The sequence below is a fragment of the Pinus tabuliformis genome, chromosome 5_1 (genome assembly GCF_031772625.1).
Source record: "Pinus tabuliformis cultivar Carrire ecotype Pingquan chromosome 5_1, CPIR1, whole genome shotgun sequence".
In the NCBI taxonomy this organism is placed as follows: Eukaryota; Viridiplantae; Streptophyta; class Pinopsida; order Pinales; family Pinaceae; genus Pinus; species Pinus tabuliformis.
The window spans coordinates 326,310,122-326,331,353 of NC_142305.1; positions in this window are offsets into that span (position 1 = coordinate 326,310,122).

Here is a 21,232-nt window from a genome sequence, read left to right on the forward strand (position 1 = left end):
TCCAAAAGGAAGAACTTTGTAGGTGAAAGTTCCCCAAGGGCAGGTAAAGGTCGTCTTATCTTGGTCTTCTAGGGAAATCTATATTTGGTTGTACCCACTAAACCCATCTAAAAATGAGAAAAAATTCTTCTCAGATAGGGTATCAAGGACCTGGTCTATAAATGGCAAGGGAAAATGGTCCTTTTTGGTAGCCTTGTTAAGTTCTCTATAATCCACACAGGCCCTCCACTTTCCGTTCCTTTTGGAGACAATGACAAGCGGAGATACCCACTGACTGTCAAAAATGGGATAAATGAAGTTGGAGTTTAGGATTTTCTGCAATTCTTATTTTACTACCTCCTTTAATGAAAGGTTCATACATCGTTGCGTTTGTCTCACTGGATTACAACCGTCCTTCAAATAGATGCAGTGAGTGCACAGGCTAGGATGGATTCCCTTCATATTTGTATAGTCCCATGCAAACGCCTTTTCGTACTTCTGTAACAACTGTAACAAAAATCATTTATGTTCATCAGTGAAGTTTGAATTAACATTAATATATTTACCTGATCTATTTCAACAGGACTGTTGTTAGTACTTGGAGCAGTCTTCATCTTTTCAAGGCTCAAATCTTCTACAACATCCTCCTCCCCCGATTTTTTAGTGGAAGTAACAAAAATTGAATTATTAATGAAACCACTTATGATATCATCTTCTATTTCATCCTTAAATTATTGTGCCTTACCGAGGGTGAGAAGTGGTTGTGAGTGATCTGACTCAAGTTCAAATTCATCCCACAAGGGGTTTCCCGAAGTCATATCTGGTTTTACTTGTGGATAAAGGCTAACATTATTGGTGTCTTGGCCATCAGAAATCATCATGGACCCAGACCTGCATCCTACGAATGCATCTGCAGCGGCTATCTACGACCTTCCTAAAATTAAAGGATGCCCCCCTAGGTTTGATTTAGTTTGTAAAATAAGGAATTCAGCAGGATATCGCCAAGAATCTACTGTAATCACTATGTCTTCTATCATTCCCTTGGGTTTGACATGTGACCTATCTTCTAGTTCCAATACCGTAGGTGTGTGTCTTAGTCCATGCAATCCTAAGGTGATGAAGAGTTATTTCGTCATCACATTAATGGCTGCCCGTAAATCAATGAATGTATTGGTAATGGGCTTGCCATCGATGTAAATAGTGATAGTAGGATTCCCTAGATCATTATATTTGGTTAAAAGGGGTTGATCAATCATCAACTTGGACAACTTTCCCATCACATGAATAGTAGCAGGGTCCTTAGGATTCCTTCTAGGCTTTTTAGTGCACAAATCCCTTACTGTTCTTGCATAGACATGTAAATATCTAATAGCCTATAGTGGAGGGATCTGTATGTGTAAGCTTTTCAACTCCTTGAGAAAATCCAATTCCAGGTGTGAAGTCATACCATTTTCTGCCAACGTTCGAGGACATGGAGGATCCTTAGTTGTTATAATCAAGTCAGTTGTTACATGTGTATCAACTTTACTCAGAATGGCTATTATAGGCACAACAGTCCCCTCTGAATAAGTTGGTAAAGGTGTGACACCATCTTAAAAATCTATAAACCCCCTTGGCTAACTCACACTCTTATTCAATTATAATAGGGCAGATTTTTGGGTGAACTACTTTCCCTTACCGAAGATGGATTTCATTATACTCAATAGGAGTGATACAATAAGTCTGAAAGGTGGCCAAAGGTTCAATGTTCTGGGCTGCCTTATTTTTTGGGTTAGGGTTAGGTTTCACAGGTAATTGGGGTCGTATAGATGTGTAGAAACAAGTGCTTGAAGAGGTGGCAGTTGCAACTGTTGTTGTGCTGGTATTTCCGGAAGAACTAGTCCTAGGGAATTTCCTCTCCAATTCTGAGTCCAAGGATATGGTTGTGATGGAGGGCGTAGGAAAGATGACGAGGAAGACCACTGATTCCAAGGTGAAGGATATTGTGCTGGAGGAGGGGCAGAGTACTACCATGGAAATTTTTGAGCATTATTTGTACTATTCCATGGATTGAAAGAAGAGAAATGTTGAGGCATACCTAGGGGTCATGATTGCCATGGTTCCCTGGATCCAATGAAGTAGGAATACTGAACCTCCTCGCTTGATTCCTTAAGCATGACTTTCAATTTGGGAAGCCCTGGGCAATGACCTATGGAATGATTTAGATCATAGATGTTGTATAGGTTGATGTTATTTACCCTACATTTCTTCTGGGAATGCATTAGGGGATTTTTGAGGTCTAAGATGGGCCTCCTAAGAAAAATGTACAACCAAAATAAACTTTATAAGAACCAATAGGATTCAAGATGATGATGTCAACCATGGGGAATGATTTTCCATTTTTGGAGCAAAAAAGTACAAAGATTAAAAAATAATAAAATAATAAAACTACTTTTTCAACTCGTATTTTCAACTTATCTCCTTAAGTTTTTACTCAAATTTCGAGTGAGAGTACTCATTGGATGCAAAATGTAATTCCTCATCCAAGGAGTACCCATGTTACATACTTTCGATGGACCCTACTACACTAAAAATGAGAAATACATGAAAAAACATGATTGCAATCACATTTTTCATGTATGTAGCAAGGTCCATCAAAAGTATCTAACATGGGTAATCCTTGGATGGGGAATCAAATTCTGAATCCAATAAGTGCTTTTGCTCAAAATTTGAGTAAACCCATATGGAGATAAGTTGAAAATACGAGTTGAAAAGGTAATTTTGTCTTTTCTCCCTTTAAAATTTGATGATGTAATCTAATATTATTTTATTATTTCCACTATTATTTGATAATTTCCTTAGGAGGCCCATTTTAGACCTCAAAAATCCTGTAATGCTTGTTCTTGCATACCAGGGAGAACATAGCTAAAGCTGCATCAACCTCATTCTGTGCTTTCTTCACTTGTGTTGTTGTTATTTGAGGAGACAGGGTACTAAAAATAGCGGTTTTAAGATTCTCGAACAAGTTCCCGATTTCCGCCCTTGGTCACGCCACCATTTGCAGATTGCTATATCTGGGCAGAGGCATCTCGCACCCCGCTTCTCCCCTTTGACGATCCTCTAGAGCATCTCAAACAAAGCTTTACTATCTCAAGAAATGGTTCCTAACGTATATCCCCTTTTCCTAATAGGTTCATGGTATCGAGGCAGTCATCTCTCATACCTCATATGAATATGGTCTTCAAGATATCTTGATCTAAGTAACTATGTTTAGATCTCTGCAAATTGTAATGGAATTGCTTCACATAATCCTCCAAGCTTTCTTCCTGATTTTGTGTCATCTTGAATATTTCTTCCCGCAAGTCCCTGGTTCTGTAATCATCCTGATACTTAGATAGAAATGTTTCTTTCATGTCGCTCCATGTTCGAATGGTAGTAGAGCCTAATCCCATGAACCACATCAATGTTGCTCCTTTTAGAGTAGTAGGGAATAATTTTATCTTCTGAGCATTTGAAACATAATCATAGCTCTTGATCCAGATTTAAACAGGAACACAACAAATTACAGAGATAACTGTTAGAAAATTATATATTACGGAGCAATGGAACACATAAAATATTGCAGAAATATAAACACAGAAAATGCATAAAACAAGAGAGACACAGATATATGTGGTTCACCCAGTTTGGGCTACATCCACAGAGAAACAACCAGTCCTTCCTTTTATATTATCCAGCAAACTGAAGAGATACAACCTATAACAAATCCACTGTAACACCCTCTTCTCTCTCAATCTCCTCTCTCTTCCTCACTCAGAATCCAAATATACATAGACACAATACAATTCCCTCATATATAGTGAGGGGTTGCCTTCTAGGGAAAAAAGCCCTAAATTAAACATAACTTCTACTGTCAGATCATCCGCCTAATGAACGGCCCAGATTGACTAGAAATTACTAGACTTTTACAAGGCAATTTTACATCTATTTTTAGCTTCGAGGGCACTGCCCCCGAACCCTCGCCAGGGGACTGCTAGCCCCTGGACCCCCACAGGTGTTATAGCTCCAAACCTCACTTTTGATGTTTGTGATGCTGCACTCATGGCCTAGGGCAACCCCTCCTTCCAGGCCTAGTCCAAAATTTAAAAAACAGTGTTTTATTCCCTATACACGACATTGCCCTGAGATAAACATGTGTGTATGCGAGTCTGTGTATACCCAACCCACGTATATGTCTTAAAACAGTTAAAAAAATTAAATCTCCTTAATTTCGGGCGAAGATCACGGGTTTCAGCTGTTGATTACCTATTAATGCCCATGGCCCAACTGTTCCCAACGAATTCCCAACTAAAAAACTACTTTGGGAGAAGTATAAAAAGGCTTCAATGAGAAGGCCTAAAGGAGGAGAGAAGAGAGAGAAAGGTTACTATGCTGAGATTTCCCTGACCAGGTCTGAAGATCCTAGTGCCTCCTGCACTTCCCCCATTTACAGGAAACCCTTGTTTCCTTGTGTGATGATGTCTATCTACTACTTGAGATATCATGGAGTAAGTCATGGAAGGAGTTTGTTAAAGGCTTGAGACTGGACGAATCCAGAGGACGGTTCTGCTTGGAGCCTGCGAAAGGATGAATCAAGTGAAATTATTCCTTTCTGTACTTTATTTGCCTATAATAAAAGAAACACTTGTCTTTGTTCCTGATATAAATCTTCTTCATGTTTATGATATCCATGTTATGATTCATATATGAATGGTTGTTTAATTGCATAACTAACTACCTTTCAATATATTATGAAGATGATTTCTTTATGATGTTTAGTCCATATACTACTGTACTTTCTTGAATTGATTGTTTTGCAGGTTGAAGGAGCAAAAGGAACTCCAAGAGGGTTTGGACCCTGGCAAGATCTTCTCAAACAAAGGACCCCCAGGTACGCCCCTTATCGTATAGTTTGCTTATATTAGCATTATGGTTGTGTGGAATGTGTGTTTCTCTGTATAGATAACCTCCGATCTGCTAGGGCATAAACCCAAGACCCTAGGGGAATTTATCCCTTAACAGAATTGGCGACTCCACTGGGGACAACAGTATTGTTGTTCCTAGTTTGGGTTTATTTAAGCCAATCCAGGCTCAGTTGTATGTTTGCTTGCTGTTACTATGTAGTCTGTTCCTGTAGGAACTTGAATTGTAAGTTTGGTCAATTTCTTCAGACTGTTTCTTGTTTTTTCTTGAAATCTTTTATATACGTTGCTTTTCCTATTTACAGAAGCATATATACGCATGTTTCCTTAAGCTAACCCATGTATACGTAGGTTTCCTTAGGCTCAGTCGCGTATACACGTAGCTGTACATCAATACAGTCACGTATATCTTGTAATTTTCAAGATTTTTCAAATCTTTTTGTTTCTGAAGGTCTGTCTGTTGGTCTGGTTCAGTCCTGAATAGTTACTTTTCTATGTTAGTCTTTAGTTTTACAACAAGTATCTAATTTGAAATTCTCTCTGATTGTGGAAAGTGTTGGTCTTATTTGTTTTTCTTGCAAACATCATCGTTTTTGCTTAAGCACACAAGATTTATTGCTAGGAATCTTGGCTGCTCTATGTTTTCAGGGTAGAAAGATTGATTTCACTCTTTGTGTCAAGTTTTGTTTTAGTGACTTTTTGGTTTTCATGTCAAAACTGTATCTTTATGACCATCTGTTTTTCTTGCTTTCCGAAAGTTGTTGTTTCACACTTTCTTGAAAGTTGTCTTTTCAATCTTTTGGTCTTTATTGCCAAGCTCTTGTGGCTGCTTTTTGATTGTTAAGAGCATTTTGAAACACATTTTTGTTGATTTCTCACTTGTTTTGTGTTGAAAACTCACAAAGTGTTTCATTGTCTATTCTTCGATCATAAAGTTTCAGTCTTGTTTACAGCACTTTTGAAAAGTCATTTTTGTTTTTCTTTTGAAGAAAACTTCTTGAAACTTGGTCTTGTTTTCTTGAACTTGGTTTTGATTTAGTTTCCTTTTTATGAGTGAAAGTGTGTTTTTGTTTGTCTTGAAACTTTCTTTTAGTGTTTGGACGAAATGAGCATCAACAACTTATATTCTATCTAAACATTTTAAGTGGCAAATTAAAAATTGATAAACAAGTAACTTTCATTTCTTCATTTAAGAGTAATTTTGAGTTTTGCATCAGCATGTACTTGTTGCATTAGGATAATTTTGTGCATCCTTTTAGGCATCCATAGTTTTGTTAATTTTTGTGAGTGTGAAGCATGAGTAAAAGAAAAGAAAAGAAAAATTTGTTGCTCTCTCTGAAGTTCCTCTAAACCTAGTAGAAATTTCTTTCATCGAAAAATGAAAACAAGTGCATCTGCATATAGTTTGGTTTTTATTAATTTCTTTTGCGTCTAAACACCACTAGTTTCACTTCCGCTTATCCCTTGACTTAAAGAATAGCCCATTTAAAAACAAGCGCTAATTAAAATATACTAGAACTTTTTATAATTGTCAAGTTAGACACACCAACAAGTTTTAGGATATTTTATGGCCTTGGATTAGGCGAGTGGAGAGATAACTCTCCAAGGCCATTTAAACTGTCAAAAATAGGAGTCTGAATAGTGAGTGAAAATCCAATAGCATTAGGGAGACCAAGAAAGCTCCGGATCTGGGAGTTAAGCATGAGGGTTTTTGAAGATAGGGAAGAGAGATACCCCCTCTCCTACTTGTCAGATCTTACCTCAAGACTGTTCCGCCTGGCTTCTGACACGAGTTGGTAACCTTAGTTGCTACTCCTAGGGATCTACATAGGTGGCTGCAGAGGGGAATCCCGTGGCACCTTAGGTCGATGTTGTATCACTCTCAACGGTACTACTGGAGGGCACCCTTGCGAAGCTTGGGGGCTTGCACCGATGTAGGTTGTTGTTAGGAGGTCAGCGTAACTTCCTCTGTTACCTTCGCTGGTAGGACTGGGCCGTCATTATCCTAGACTATCTTTGGAAGGCCCCTTCACTTTCTTGTATTTTGGTGTCTGGTCCTAATCACCCGGAGCGGAAATAATTGGAAGTTGTTTGACTAGTTGACTTCTTTTAGGGACTTTTTAGTGAGTGCTCTTTGCTCCTTGTATATAGTTGGCTTTAGGTATTTTTGTCTAGTCACGTTCGGAATTTGTGTTCTGAGTGACTGGCTTACCACTCTACCGATCTTGAAAGGCTTTTGGTCGTTCTTTCAGAAGTTGTGGAGTTGCCTCCTCAAGGGCAAAGGTTTTGATTTCCTATCCATATTCCTTGAAAAGTTATTTCTACATTCCCATAAGGGAAGGCTCTGCAGATCAGTTTGATATGGCCAATATTCCGGTAGAAACCAACCAAGGTACCCTTCTAAAAGGGGATCCTTGTGCTTTTCATTTCTTTGGAAACGTTGGTACTCCCTTGATGGCCACTTTGAATGTTCCTGGGTTGAATGTTGGACTACCTGTTTGGCTATGGTCCACTCCGAATATTCCAATTGCTCTTGAAGCTTCTCAGATGAATGCTTTATTTCAAGGGCATCACATGGGTGCTAATTGTTCGTCTTCTTTAAAAGAGAAATCTGGGATTCCTTTTTCTCCTCCTTCTTGTAATAAGAAATCTAAAAAGAGGAGAAAGAGGAAGTTAAAGAAGAAGAATAATTCTATCCCTTCATCTTCAACCTCTGCTAGTCATGTTGGAGATGAGCCTTCAACCACTGCTAGTCATGCTGGGGGCACAAGTCTAGTCACTGCAAGTCATACTAGCACTTCATCTTCAACCTCTGCTAGTCATGTTGGAGATGAGCCTTTAGTCGCTACTAGTCATGCTGGGGGCACAATTCTAGTCACTGCAAGTCATACTAGCACTTCATCTTCAACCTCTGCTAGTCATGTTGGAGATGAGCCTTCAGCCACTACTAGTCATGCTGGGGGCACAAGTCTAGTCACTGCAAGTCATACTAGCAAAGAGTCAGGATCATCTGTAAGTCATGTTCAAGACTCTCCGCAAACCACCGCTATTCATGTTGGCGGAATGGAGGTTGATAAGAAACCTAGACGTAGGAGCTTTAAACCTAAGTTGCCTTCTACGATATGCAAGGGAGACCATCTTACTCATTTATGCCCTGGTATTCCAGAGGTTCAAAGGATATGGTCCGAGTTTGAAAGTACTTCTACACCTAGATCTGATATGGTTTCTCATCAATCCCACCAACCATTGGTTGATAAAGTGGTTGAGCCAGTGCAATATCTGGCTGATTACACTTCTTTTCTGGGGGGTGAAGTGCCTAACAGAAGAGCCTGTTTGATCTCTAGTGCAGAGTCTTCTGGTATAGGGGGCATTCCAGCTGCTTCGAATGTTCCCCCTCCAAGTTCTAGGAGTGCCTCCTTTGATTGGGATAGTCTTGTTGAGCCTCATCTTCCTTTCGCTGCACCTTTCCAAATAAAGGTCAGAGTTAATTCCACAAATGTCTATCGATGTATGGTGGATGAAGGATCCTCTGCAAGTATTATATCCTCTTTGACTTGGAAAGCTTTGGGTTCCCCAAAGTTGTTGACAGCTCAGAGTTAGTTGTTAGCCTATGATAGAAGACCTGGTGAATCTATGGGTATTCTTACTCATTTTCCTATCACTTCAGGTGGGAAGACTGTCTTAATCGATATGATGGTGGTTGATAGCCCTTTAGAATTTAATATGCTAATTGGGCGTGATTATGTCTATGCTATGAATGTTGTGGTGTCTTCACTCTTTCGAGTAATGTGCTTTCCTCATAATGGGAATATTGTCACTATTGATCAGCTTGCATCTGATAATTACCACCCTAATTCGACTTTACTACAGAATACCCCTTGGTTTGTTCCAAGTGTTCAAGTAGACTCTACCCCGCCACGGGTGAATTATGTGGCATTGAATCCTTAATGTTCAATTGCTTCTGAGAATGATCCTTGGACCTATTGTTCTCCTTCCTGGGACTTGGTCCGGCAATTGACCGAGAGATTCTTCTTATAGGATATGGGACCCTTAATTCCCTCTTTTGATCCTTGTAGTTCTCATGATTTCTTAGAACTTGATTTTCCTTCACAGGAGGAAATCTTTGAAGCCATGAGTTTTGACTATCAAAGGAGTTCTTGGTCCGATCCCTGCAAGGGGTTTGTCCAGAAGAGCTATTATACGTAAGCCGCAAGGTTGTGTGGTTCCCTGTACCATATTGTATATATAAGTGTTCCTATTTATGTATATAGAACTTGGAAGATTTCTCCTTTGGAAATTTTTTATGGTTGGTCCGTTCTGACACGTATTGGTTCTCGAAACTGGCATATAGGTTAGGTTTTTCCACCTGCATTTTGCACTTATCAGTTTCCTTTCCCATTTTGGCATTAGGATTGACCCCACCAAGTTATGGTGTAGAACCTTCTCATTGCTTAGAAGTATCATGACTTGTGTGGTAGAGCCTACCTTATCATGGGTGCCCTAGTTAGTACCTTATTGTCACTTGGAACTTATGCTGATGTTTTGTCCCTAGGCTCGAGAGTCCTCATTAGTCTCACCATGACTTATGTGCTGAAGATTCATTCCTCTTTGCTTCTTCACTTTCTTATGGCCTTATACCTTAGAGGCTCCTTTGTGTCGAGTTGTACTACTACATTGCATTTTGACCATTTGCACCTTTTGGCCTTGAGCCGGCTTCACTTGGACTCATGTTTAAGCCAACTTTTGACCATGACGAGTGAAAAATCAAACTTGCATACCTTTAACTTCTGCAACTTGACACACCTTGACCTGTGGAAGGAACACACCTTTGAGTGTTATTAACCAGTTTTCACCTCCCTGCATTGAGCATAGGAACGTTCTAATCCCAGGAACTAGATCATTTTCTTCACCGACACTCGTTCTTTCCACTGTACTATAGCATTCTTTTATTCTTTTTCCAGCTTAATAGAGAAAGACAAAAAAAAATTATATATTACAAAAAAGAGCGAGAACGGGACACTATTTCCATTTATTGTTGGCAACTAGAGTTATTCGTGTCGCCCTTGAACAAAGCACTCAAAAACAAAGTCTCCTCTGTTTGGATGGGATTTAGTTTGACTTAGGTATGCCTTAACCTTGTTATTGAGTCAGTTCTCCCCCGATTGGTTATCTCTTCCAATCATATGGAGGGTTCGTTCGTGCCTCCTGCATGACAAACTTATACAACGTCATCATATGCTGCCACATAGTCACATTGAGTCGTGCTTTTGTTCAAGGGAAGTTAGCCTAAGTCGGCCTCTCTGCGATGTCTCTTGACTCATTTTTCAGTCAGCCATCCCTGGTTGTCAGTATCATGTCTATCATCACATCAGCTATATTGGTCCTTTACTCGTGCAGGTTTGAGAAGGTCTCCATTGACTTCTTGCTGGCAGCTCTTGTCCTTATCAACGACGACATCTTGCTCTGAGGACAGGCCTAGAGCTACACCCTGGCCCTATTTTCATTATTGATAGGTCACCTTGTGCTCAGCATCAATCAATATCATGGGTCTTTGACTGAGTGGTTTCCCTTGTGTTCGACATCAGCTTACATTATCACACATTGGGATTCATACAATACCTTGGTTTCCATTTGACCCTATTGGTGGATACCTCGCCTCTGTGTCAGCTTTCATTATTGGTTGGTTCAGAGGGTTTCTGTCGTGCGCTAGTCACATGCTGTGTGCACCGGAAACGTACTTTGGTCGGGTTACTACATCTTTTTCATCCGATTCCTTCCACATTATTGGCCTACGGGTTACACTCATGCTAGATTGATGAAGGATGCCTTAATGCCTTCCTTCTAGCGGATATTTCCCTATCGACTTTGACTCATTGCTCTGGGGCAAAGATCTAGAGTCCATTTGGCAGTACCTTGGGGTTTGCAGTCATTAGTGGTAGATCCTTCACTATCGTCAGTGGGAAACCATCATTGTCTCTTGATTGATAGATTATTACAGGTGTTCGACTTCAGCTCATCCATTCACACTTGTTAGATTGTACTGGGTACCTTGACGCTCATTATCATTATTGGTGAGTAGTCTCGCATTTGTTAATGGTATACATCAATGACCGATAATCAAACAATTTCTCACATGGTCGACTTTAGATCATTTATTCCCATGGTGTAGAAATGTACCATAGCGGTCGGTGAAGACCTCAGGTTGTATCAACATTCATTGGTTCACTTGAAAGTTGCTCTTATTGCTGCTCGTTGATACCTTTCCACCTTATATGTTGCAGTCAGTCATGGCGACATTCTATATGCTAGCACCTGAGTTTGTGTAGTACCATCCTATTCCATCATGTTCATTTGGTACCTTTTGTGATCAGTCTTTAATATCAGTGATCCGGTTCATTCTTCAGCATCATTGACATTCTTATATGTGATATTCAGACATGTACTTGTTTGATCGTGATCAGATGATCCATTATGTATTTTCCAGTTCTCTATACTTGTATACTTAGTGGATCCGCTTGTACTTGATATGCGGACATGCTTTACTTTCTCTGAGTATGGGTATGCCCACCTCAGATAGTGTTTCTTTCTGATTTCCTTTCTGTGAACTTGCTTAATACATTTCGGCCATCATGTACCCCTTCTGACCTCATATATTAGGGGGCATCTATTATAGCTCCAAACCTCACTCTTGATGTTTGTGATGCTGCACTCATGGCCTAGGGCAACCCCTCCTTCCAAACCTAGTCCAAAATTTAAAAAACAGTGTTTTATTCCCTATAAGCGACATTTCCCTGAGCTAAACGCGTGTGTACGCAGGTCTTTGTACACTCAACCCCTGTATATGTCTTAAAACACTTAAAAAAATTAAATCTCCTTAATTTCAAGTGGAGATAATGGGTTTCACCTCTTGATTACCTATTAATGCTCGTGGCCCAACTGTTCCCAACGAATTCAGAACTAAAAAACTACTTTGGGAGAAGTATAAAAAGGCATCAATGGGAAGGCCTAAAGGAAGAGAGAAGAGAGAGAAAGGTTACAATGCTGAGATTTCTGTGACCAGGTCTGAAGATCCTAGTGCCTCCTGCACTTCCCCCATTTACAGGAAACCCTTGTTTCCTTGTGTGATGATGTCTATCTACTACTTGAGATATCATGGAGTAAGTCATGGAAGGAGTTTGTTAAAGGCTTGAGACTGGACGAATCTGGAGGACGGTTCCGCTTGGAGCCTGCGAAAGGATGAATCAGGTGAAATTATTCCTTTCTGTACTTTATTTGTCTATAATAAAAGAAACACTTGTCTTTGTTCCTGATATAAATCTTCTTCATGTTTATGATATCCATGTTATGATTCATATATGAATGGTTGTTTAATTTCATAACTAACTACCTTTCAATATATTATGAAGATGATTTCTTTATGATGTTTAGTCCATATACTGTTGTACTTTCTTGAATTGATTGTTTTGCAGGTTGAAGGAGCAAAAGAAACTCCAAGAGGGTTTGGACCCTGGCAGGATGTCCTCAAATGAAGGACCCCCAAGTACACCCCTTATCGTATAATTTGCTTATATTAGCATTATGGCTATGTGGAATGTGTGTTTCTCTATATAGATAACCTCCATTCTACTAGGGCATCAACCCAAGACCCTAGGGGAATTTATCCCTTAACAGCAGGGGGGACAAGTCCCCCCCGCACCCCCCACGTGGAGGGGTGTACAGTCTTCTTGGGGTATACATCCAGCTGAAACCTTTGAATACAGAAGATAATCAAGCTCCACACCCAACAATCTCCCACTTGGAGACTGATTATAGCAACTCCACCGCTGCTTCATTTGCTAGACAATGACTCCACTTTGGACCTGATTATTTCTCATATTCTTCATCATACTTGAAGACCAATTGAAATTGAGTAGATTCTCAGTTTCTCCCTAGTTATAACTTTTGTTAACATATCTGCAGGATTCTGGCTAGTGTGTATCTTTTCCAGCTTCAACTGTCCATCTTCCAATGCTGACCGTATGAAATGGTACTTGAGCTATATATGTTTAGTTTTGGAATGAAATGCAGAGTTCTTTGCAAGATGTATGGCACTTTGGCTATCACTGTATAACCTGCCCAACTCCTGCTTCTTGCCCAATGCATCCAGAAACCTTTGTAACCAAATAATTTCTTTACTAGCCTCTGTAGCAGCAACATACTCTACCTCTGTTGTTGAAAGTGCAACAACACTTTGGATTTTTGAAACCCAACTGACAGCTGTTCCACCTACAGTAAACACATACCCTGTTGTGCTCCTCCTGTTATCTCTATCACCTGCTGTATCTGCATCAACATATCCCTGTAGAGTAATGTTTGAACCACCAAAGCATAATGCTTGATTTGTGGTACCTCTCAAATACCTGAGAATCCACTTCACCGCCATCCAATGTTATTTTCCTAGATTGTTCATGTACCTACTTACAAGTCCCACTGCATGTGCAATATCAGGCCTTGTGCAGACCATTGAATACATTAATCTTCCAACTGTTGATGCATATGGAACTTTAGCCATATGAGCCATTTCTTCCTGAGTCTTGGGACATGCCTCCTTACTTAATTTGAAATGGCTAGCCAAAGGTATACTAACTGGTTTTGCATTCTGCATAATAAACCTTTTCAGCACCTTTTCTATGTACTCACTTTGAGACAATGTTAATTTGCGATTCTTCCTGTCTCTAGTTATTCTCATACCAAGGATTTGTTTTGCAACACCTAAATCCTTCATTGCAAATGAGTTTGCCAATTTCCTTTTGAGCACATTTATTTCCTGCATGTTAGATCCTGCAACAAGCATATCATCTACATACAATAACAATATAATATAGCTTCCATCATTTTTCCTTTTGAGATAAACACAATGACCATAGTGACATCTAGTATAACCTTGTTCAGACATAAACCTGTCAAATTTTAGATACCACTGCCTTGGAGCCTGTTTTAAGCCATACAAGCTCTTCTTCAACCTGCACACTAGTTTCTCCTTCCCTTTTACCTCATATCCTTGTGGCTGCTACATATATATCTCTTCCTCCAAATCCCCATGGAGAAAGGTTGTCTTTACATCTAACTGCTCAAGATGAAAATCTTCAACTGCTACTAGACTTAAAATAGTTCTAATTGAAGTCATTTTAACAACAGGAGAAAATATTTCATCAAAATCAATACCTTTCTTCTGTGCAAACCCATTCACTACAAGTCTAGCTTTGTACCTCTGTTTTCCTCCATCTTCTTCCTTCAGCCTGTAAACCCATTTATTCTGCAATGCTGTTTTACCTACAGGTGACCTGACTAAGTCCCAAGTCTAGTTATTTGCTACGGAGTCCTGGTTTCTACCTGCACTGATTCTTCATAAAATTCTGGTTCACAAGAATCAGTCAACAATACATAATATAATGAAGGAGAGTATCGTTCAGGGGGTGTACTTATCCTGGTAGATCTTCTAACACCACTTTCAGGTGTTTGAAGTTCTTGTTGTTGTTGTGGTTGTTGTTCTGGCTATTGATCATTATGATTTTCAGGCACCATCACTTTTCCTGTGATATTGTCAAGCACTGTATATTCTCTATTTTCTTTTTCTTGTTTCTTTTCCTGCAACTAATTCTTATACAAGACCTTTTCATTGAATATTACATCTCTGCTCCTAATGATTTTTTAATTTTCATAATCATATAAGCGATAACCAAAATCATTCACACCATATCTAATAAAGGTACATTTCTTTGATTTTGCCTCAAGCTTTGTTATATTTTCTTTGTTAATGTGGACAAAAGCTTCACAACCAAAAGTCTTTAAAAATGAGTAGTTTACCTTTTTACCTATCCATGCCTCCTCTGGAATACCACCATCCAAGGAACTTGAAGGCCCTCTATTTATTACATAAACAACAATATCTACAGCATCTACCCAAAATTGTAAAGGCAATCATGCATGTAATCTCATGCACCTTGCATGCTCCATGATTGTCTTGTTCATCCTTTCTAACACACCATTTTCTTGTGGTGTTCTTGGAATTGTCTTCTCTCTGCGAATTACATTCTTTGAACAGTACTTATCAAACTCTTTGCTACAATATTCACCTCCATTATCTGATCTGAGACACTTCAATATTTTCCCTGTCTCATTTTCAACCAAATCTTTCCATTTCTTGAAAGTATCAAATACATCAGATTTATTTCGAATACAATAAATCCAGGTTTTTCTGGTTGCATCATCAATAAAAGTAACATCATAACGAGAGCCACCATGATATGATGCCTGAGCAGGTCCCCATACATCTGTATGCACAAGCTCTAATTTTTCGCTCTTCGTTTCTTTCCCAACTCTAAGAAGTCTGACTCTCTTCTGTTTTCCATAAACACAATTCTCACAGAATTTTAAATCAACATGCTTCAAACCTGGCAACAAATTTCTTGAGTGAAGAATCTGCATCTCCTTCTCACTCATGTGCCCGAGCCTATGATGCCACAATGTCGTATCTTCTCCTATAGAGGTTAAAGCATTAACAGAATTAGAAATACCATTGCATAAATACAATGTACCAACCTTTTCTCCTTTCGCTAATACCAGGTATCCTTTAGTGACCTTCCAGGTTTTATCTATGAAAGTAGTTATGCAACCTTCACCTCCCAACTACCCTGTTGAAATCAGATTTTTCGTCAGATTTGGAACATGCCTTACCTTCTTTAATAGCCACTAATTTCCATTTTTTTGTTTTATGAAAATTGTACCCATTCCAACAATTTTACAGGGTTTATCATCACCCAATCGAACTTGTCCAAAATGTTCTTGAACATAATCATGAAAATGTTTCTTATCAGGTGTGGCATGGAATGAGGCCCCTGAATCTACCACCCAGGCATCAATAATATTTTCTAATGAAAGAATCAAAGAATCTTGCAACACATCACCTCTTGCAACACATCACCTATTACATTCGCTTCATGATTAGTTTCTTGTTGCGCATCTCCTTCTTTTCCCTTCCGATACTTGCAGCATTTCTTAAGGTGTCCTTTCTTCCCGCATTTCCAGCACACTATCCCTGATCTAGACTTGGATCTACCTTTCCTTGACTTACTGCGGTATCCTAGGCTCTTTCCTCTTTCCATTTTTCTTCCCCTAGTCTCTGCAATCAAAGCATTACCTGATGTCTCACCAGAGCTTTTCCGTCGCATTTCCTCACTAAGGATTGCACCGATAACATCATCAAACTTTAAAGTACTAGATCCAGAGACAGAGTTACTAATGGCCATAACTAAACCATTCCAACTTTTTGGCAATGAGCACAGAAATAACAAAGCCCTAACTTCATCATCAAAATTTACCCCTACAGAACTTAACTGACTTGTAACTGTATTAAAATAATTTAAATGATCTGCAATAGATCCACCTTCTGACATATTCATATTAAATAAATGCTTCATAAGAAATACCTTATTTGAGGTCGAGGGTTTTTCATACAGTTTGGCCAATGCCAACATTAAACCTTGTGTTGTCATTTCCTTTGAAATATTAAACGCTACTGACGCTGCTAGGCACAATCGTATTGTTCCAAGTGCCTTTCTATCCAGAATATCCCATTCTGTGTCTGTCATACTCGTCGGCTTCTTTGTCTTTCCGCTCAATGGTAGGTACAGATCTCTCTGATATAGATAATCTTCCATCTGCATCTTCCACAGCTGGTAGTTTTAGCCATTGAATTTTTCGACCCTAAACCTACCATCTTCCGCCATTGCTCCCACTCGAACTAGGAACCCTTCTCTCCTGCGAGTTTATCAGCCAAATAGACCTTTGGATCTGATACCAGTTGTTAGAAAATTATATATTACGGAGCAATGGAACACATAGAATATTGCAGAAATATAAACACATAAAATGCATAAAACAAGAGAGACACAGATATACGTGGTTCACCCAACAGTCCTTCCTTTTATATTATCCAGCAAATTGAAGAGATACAACCTACAGTAGATCTGTTGTAACACCCTCTTCGCTCTCAATCTCCTCTCTCTTCCTCACTCAAAATCCAGATATACATAGACACAATAAAATTCCCTCATATATAGTGAGGGGTTGCCTTCTAGGGAAAAAAACCCTAAATTAAACATAACTTCTACCGTTAGATCATCCGCCTGATGAACGGCCCAGATTGACTAGAAATTACTAGACTTTTACAAGGCAATTTTACATCTATTTTTAGATTCGGGGGCGCTGCCCCTGAACCCCCGTCGGGGGACCGCTGGCCCCTGGACCCCCCAGCCGGGAGGGATTTTGCCCCCCCGCATGGAGGGGTGTACAGTCTTCCTGGGGTATACAGCCGGCTGAAACCTTTAAATACAAAAGATAATCAGGCTCCGCACCCAACAATAACCATAAACACAAAGATGCAGCGGAAATAATACTTCATTTCATTAATGTAAAATACTGAAGTATGGTTACAAACAGAAATGGAAATAAACCAGCTAGGGAGATGGTAGCTTATTTCTGAGAAGAGATGTGGCGGCTACATGCCTCTGAACTATGTTACAATGAGGCTCGAAGGCCTATTTATTGTTGAGAAACAATGAAAAACCATTAACATCCCAAAACCTAACCCTAGAAGATAAAACACCAAATTGTGGGCCTCGTTTTGGGTAAGTTGGTACATCAACTTCCCTGGGTCATAACTTTGGCACTTGATCTTTGTTTGACGTGTACAGTAGCTCGTTAGAAAGATCTATTCGAGCAATAGAACTTTGGGAAGAGCAACAACGGTCCATGGATCCATGTTGCTCCCAGATTTCCCAAAAAATGTCGTTTAGGGACTCAAAATGACTCCGGAAGTTAAGGACCCAAAAAATGACTAAAAATAGTAAATTGTGCTATAATTAAGAAAACTGAAAAAATGAAAGAGACGGTTGTGGGGGTCCAAGTGGGATAGGTGGGTGGCCATCAACATCTACCTGGATCATTCCTCCCCCCTTAGGAAGCAATGGTCCCCATTGCGTTGAGTTCCTCCATATGCTGAACTTGGTCCCTGGTGAGCTTTTCTGCAATCTCGGTGTGTCCAGTAATGGTGGGAAGCATGGTCGAGGGCGGTACACATTGAACACTTGGTGCAAGCGAAGGAGTGGGGGAATGTTGCGCTCCAAAGCATTGTTTCCCACAGCCTTGGTAATGCTGTAAGGACCATGTCGGAGTGTTCTGAGCTTCTGATGAGCTCTTGTAAGGCATTCTTTCTGCCTATGTAACTAAACTTTGTTGCCCACCTGAAACTTGGGTGCTGCGCTTGTGGGTGAGGAGAAGTTTTTCTTGTGTTCTCTCATGACTCTATCCCTTTGCTGCTGCACTACGTGGAGGAACCCTTCGCAGGGCTCATGGATGTGACGATGATCTTCCCCTTACTTTAGGAGTGAACCAGACAAAAAATGAATTTCCTAATCTAGGAGATGAGCTTGCTACCTTTCTTAGCAGAGATCAAAGAGGTGGTGGTAGGTGGGGATACCTCTGGTATCCTGTATAATGAACTATTCAAAGAAATAATAACAGCACGAGGTCTTGACTCATACACAGCATGTCACCCCCACAAGTATGGCTAGCCAAATAGTACATCACAAGCATCAAGAGGTGCAACATCACACAATACCTCATCTATAAAGGGCTTGATGTTGTAGGGAAGGAGGCACTGCTGGCGGACTCGGAGATCTCGTCCTTGGTGAAGCCACCCACTACTATATGGCCGTGGGTGTGGTGTAGTCGGTAGGCCCAACCGCTTCATGACCTCTACTGAAATGAGGTTCTTTTGGCTGCCACTGTCAACAATGAATTGCAACAGCGAACCCTTCACCCACATCTATGAGTGAAAAAGATGCTCCCCCTCCTCTGGATCTTCGAGCTCATTCTTCTGGATCTTGGCGATGGCAATAGTGGCACTAGGCTCTATGTCAATCATTTGCTTCTTCCCTTTGAGATTCCCCTTATTGAGTTCTAACTTAGGGTCGGAACATGCATCTGATTCTGAAGCCTTCAACTCAGCCACCAGCAACTGCTTGGTCCGACACTCACTTGTGTTGTGAGTGGGGCTCTTATGGAACTCACACCACTTTCCTGTGTCTTTCTTCGACTTTGTGGCATTGTTCTTGTCTTGCGGCTTCGACGGGTTGTCTTGGGTCACCCCGCCTTGGCTTTGTCTTTTGGTTTTCGGATTTACAGATCCAAAGTCTCGGTTCTTATGTTTAAACTTTTGCTCAATTTTGACAGCGTATCGGTATGTCATGCTAAGCAAGGAAATGTTCAGGAACTCCATCTCTTCCTGGATGTATTTGTGTAGGTAGCCGCAATATTTCAGTACCAGATGCAGCTCAGAATCTTTGATACCAAACTGTGTGCAAAGGGTATGAAAGATGTCTGTGAACTCTGGCATGTCTTGGTCCCTTCCCTACTGCAACGTGGTCCACTTTATGTACTTGTCCTCATAGCTTTTGACAGGGTAGTACTGCTCCTTGATGGCATCCCAGAATGAATTCCAAGTGGGTGTGGCTGAAAATAGTGAGCCTGTGCTTTCATCCTTCTGCTCACAGTAGGTTTTCCACCAGTCCTTGACGTTGGGGCCTACTTTGAGAAGAGCAAAAACAATATTTTCCCGACTTGAAAATTCATGAACAAAAAAAATACCCTTCGAGCATATCTAACCATTTATCTACGGCATCTCCATCTATTTGACCCTCAAAGATGGGGATTTCAAAATTAACTTGTACCTTAAAGGGTGTGGCATTTCCAGAGTATCTATTGGAAGTTCATGCATCCCCTCTGGGTAGCCGCTGAAGGATTTGGGTAAAGCTGTCCATCATCGCGTTCCTTTATCGCTTGAGAGCTTCTTCGAACAAGATTTTGATAGGATCTCCTGCTCCCTCAACTTTCTTTTCATCTGCCATGGGAGGCTGTCGAGATTTGCGAGGCTGGTCTTGCAAAGGTTTGACCAGTTCAAGCCCTAACTCCTTATATCTCGACCTCGTTGGGGACATGCAAAGAAAAATAGAGAAAAACCAGACTGCTCTCATACCACTCATCCGGATTTAAATAGGAACGCAAAAAATTACAGAGATAACCATAAACAAAAAGATGTAGCAGGAATAATACTTCATGTCATTAATGTAAAACACTGAAATATGCTTACAAACAGAAATGGAAATAAACCAGCCAGGGTGATGGTAGCTTATCTCTAAGAAGAGATGTGGCGGCTACATGCCTCTGAACTATGTTACAATGAGGCTCAAAGGCCTATTTATTGTTGAGAAACAATGGAAAACCCTTAACATCCCAAAACCTAACCCTAGAAGATGAAAGGCCAAATTGTGGTCCCCGTTTTGGGTAAGTTGGTACATCAACTTCTCGAGATCATAACTTTGGCAATCGATCTTCGTTTGATGTGTACAATAGCTCATTAGAAAGATATATCCGATCACTACAACTTTTGGAAGAGAAACATCGGTCCAAGGACCCATGTTTCTCCCAGATTTCCCAAGAAAATTCGTTTAGGGACTCAAACAGGCTCCAGAAGTTTAGGACCCAAAAAAACTGCTAAAAATAGTAAATTGTACTACAATTAAGGAAACTGAAAAAATGAAAGAGATAGTTGTGGGGGTCCAAGTGGGATAGGTGGGTGGCCACCAACATCTACCTGGATCATTCCTCCCCCCTTAGGAAGCAATGGTCCCCATTGCATTGAGTTCCTCCATCTGCTGAACTTGGTTCCTAGTGAGTTGTTCTGCAATCTTGGATGTGTCAAGTAATGGTGGGAAGCATGGTCAAGGGCGGTACACATTGAACACTTGGAGCAGGTGAAGGGGAGGGGGAATGTTGTGCTCCAAAGAATTATTTCCCATAGCCTTGGTAATGTTGTAAGGACCATGTCAAAGTGGTATGATCTTCTGATGGGCTCCCGTAAGGCATTCTTTCTGCCTATGTTACCAAACTTTTTCGCCCACCTGAAACTTGGGTAGTGCCCCTGTTGGTGAGGAGAAGTTGTTCATGTGTTCTTTCATGACCATATCCCTCTACTGTTGCTGCTATGTGGAGGAACCCTTCGCGGGGGTCATGGATGTGATGATGATCTTCCCCTTACTTTGGGAGTGAATCAGACAGAAAATGAATTTCGTAGTCTGGGAGATGAGCTTGCTACCTTTCTTAGCAGTGATCAAAGAGGTGGTGGTAGGTCGGGCTACCTCCGTATCCTAAATAATGAATTATTCAAAGAAATAATAATAGCGCGAGGCCTTGACTCATACACAACACGTCAC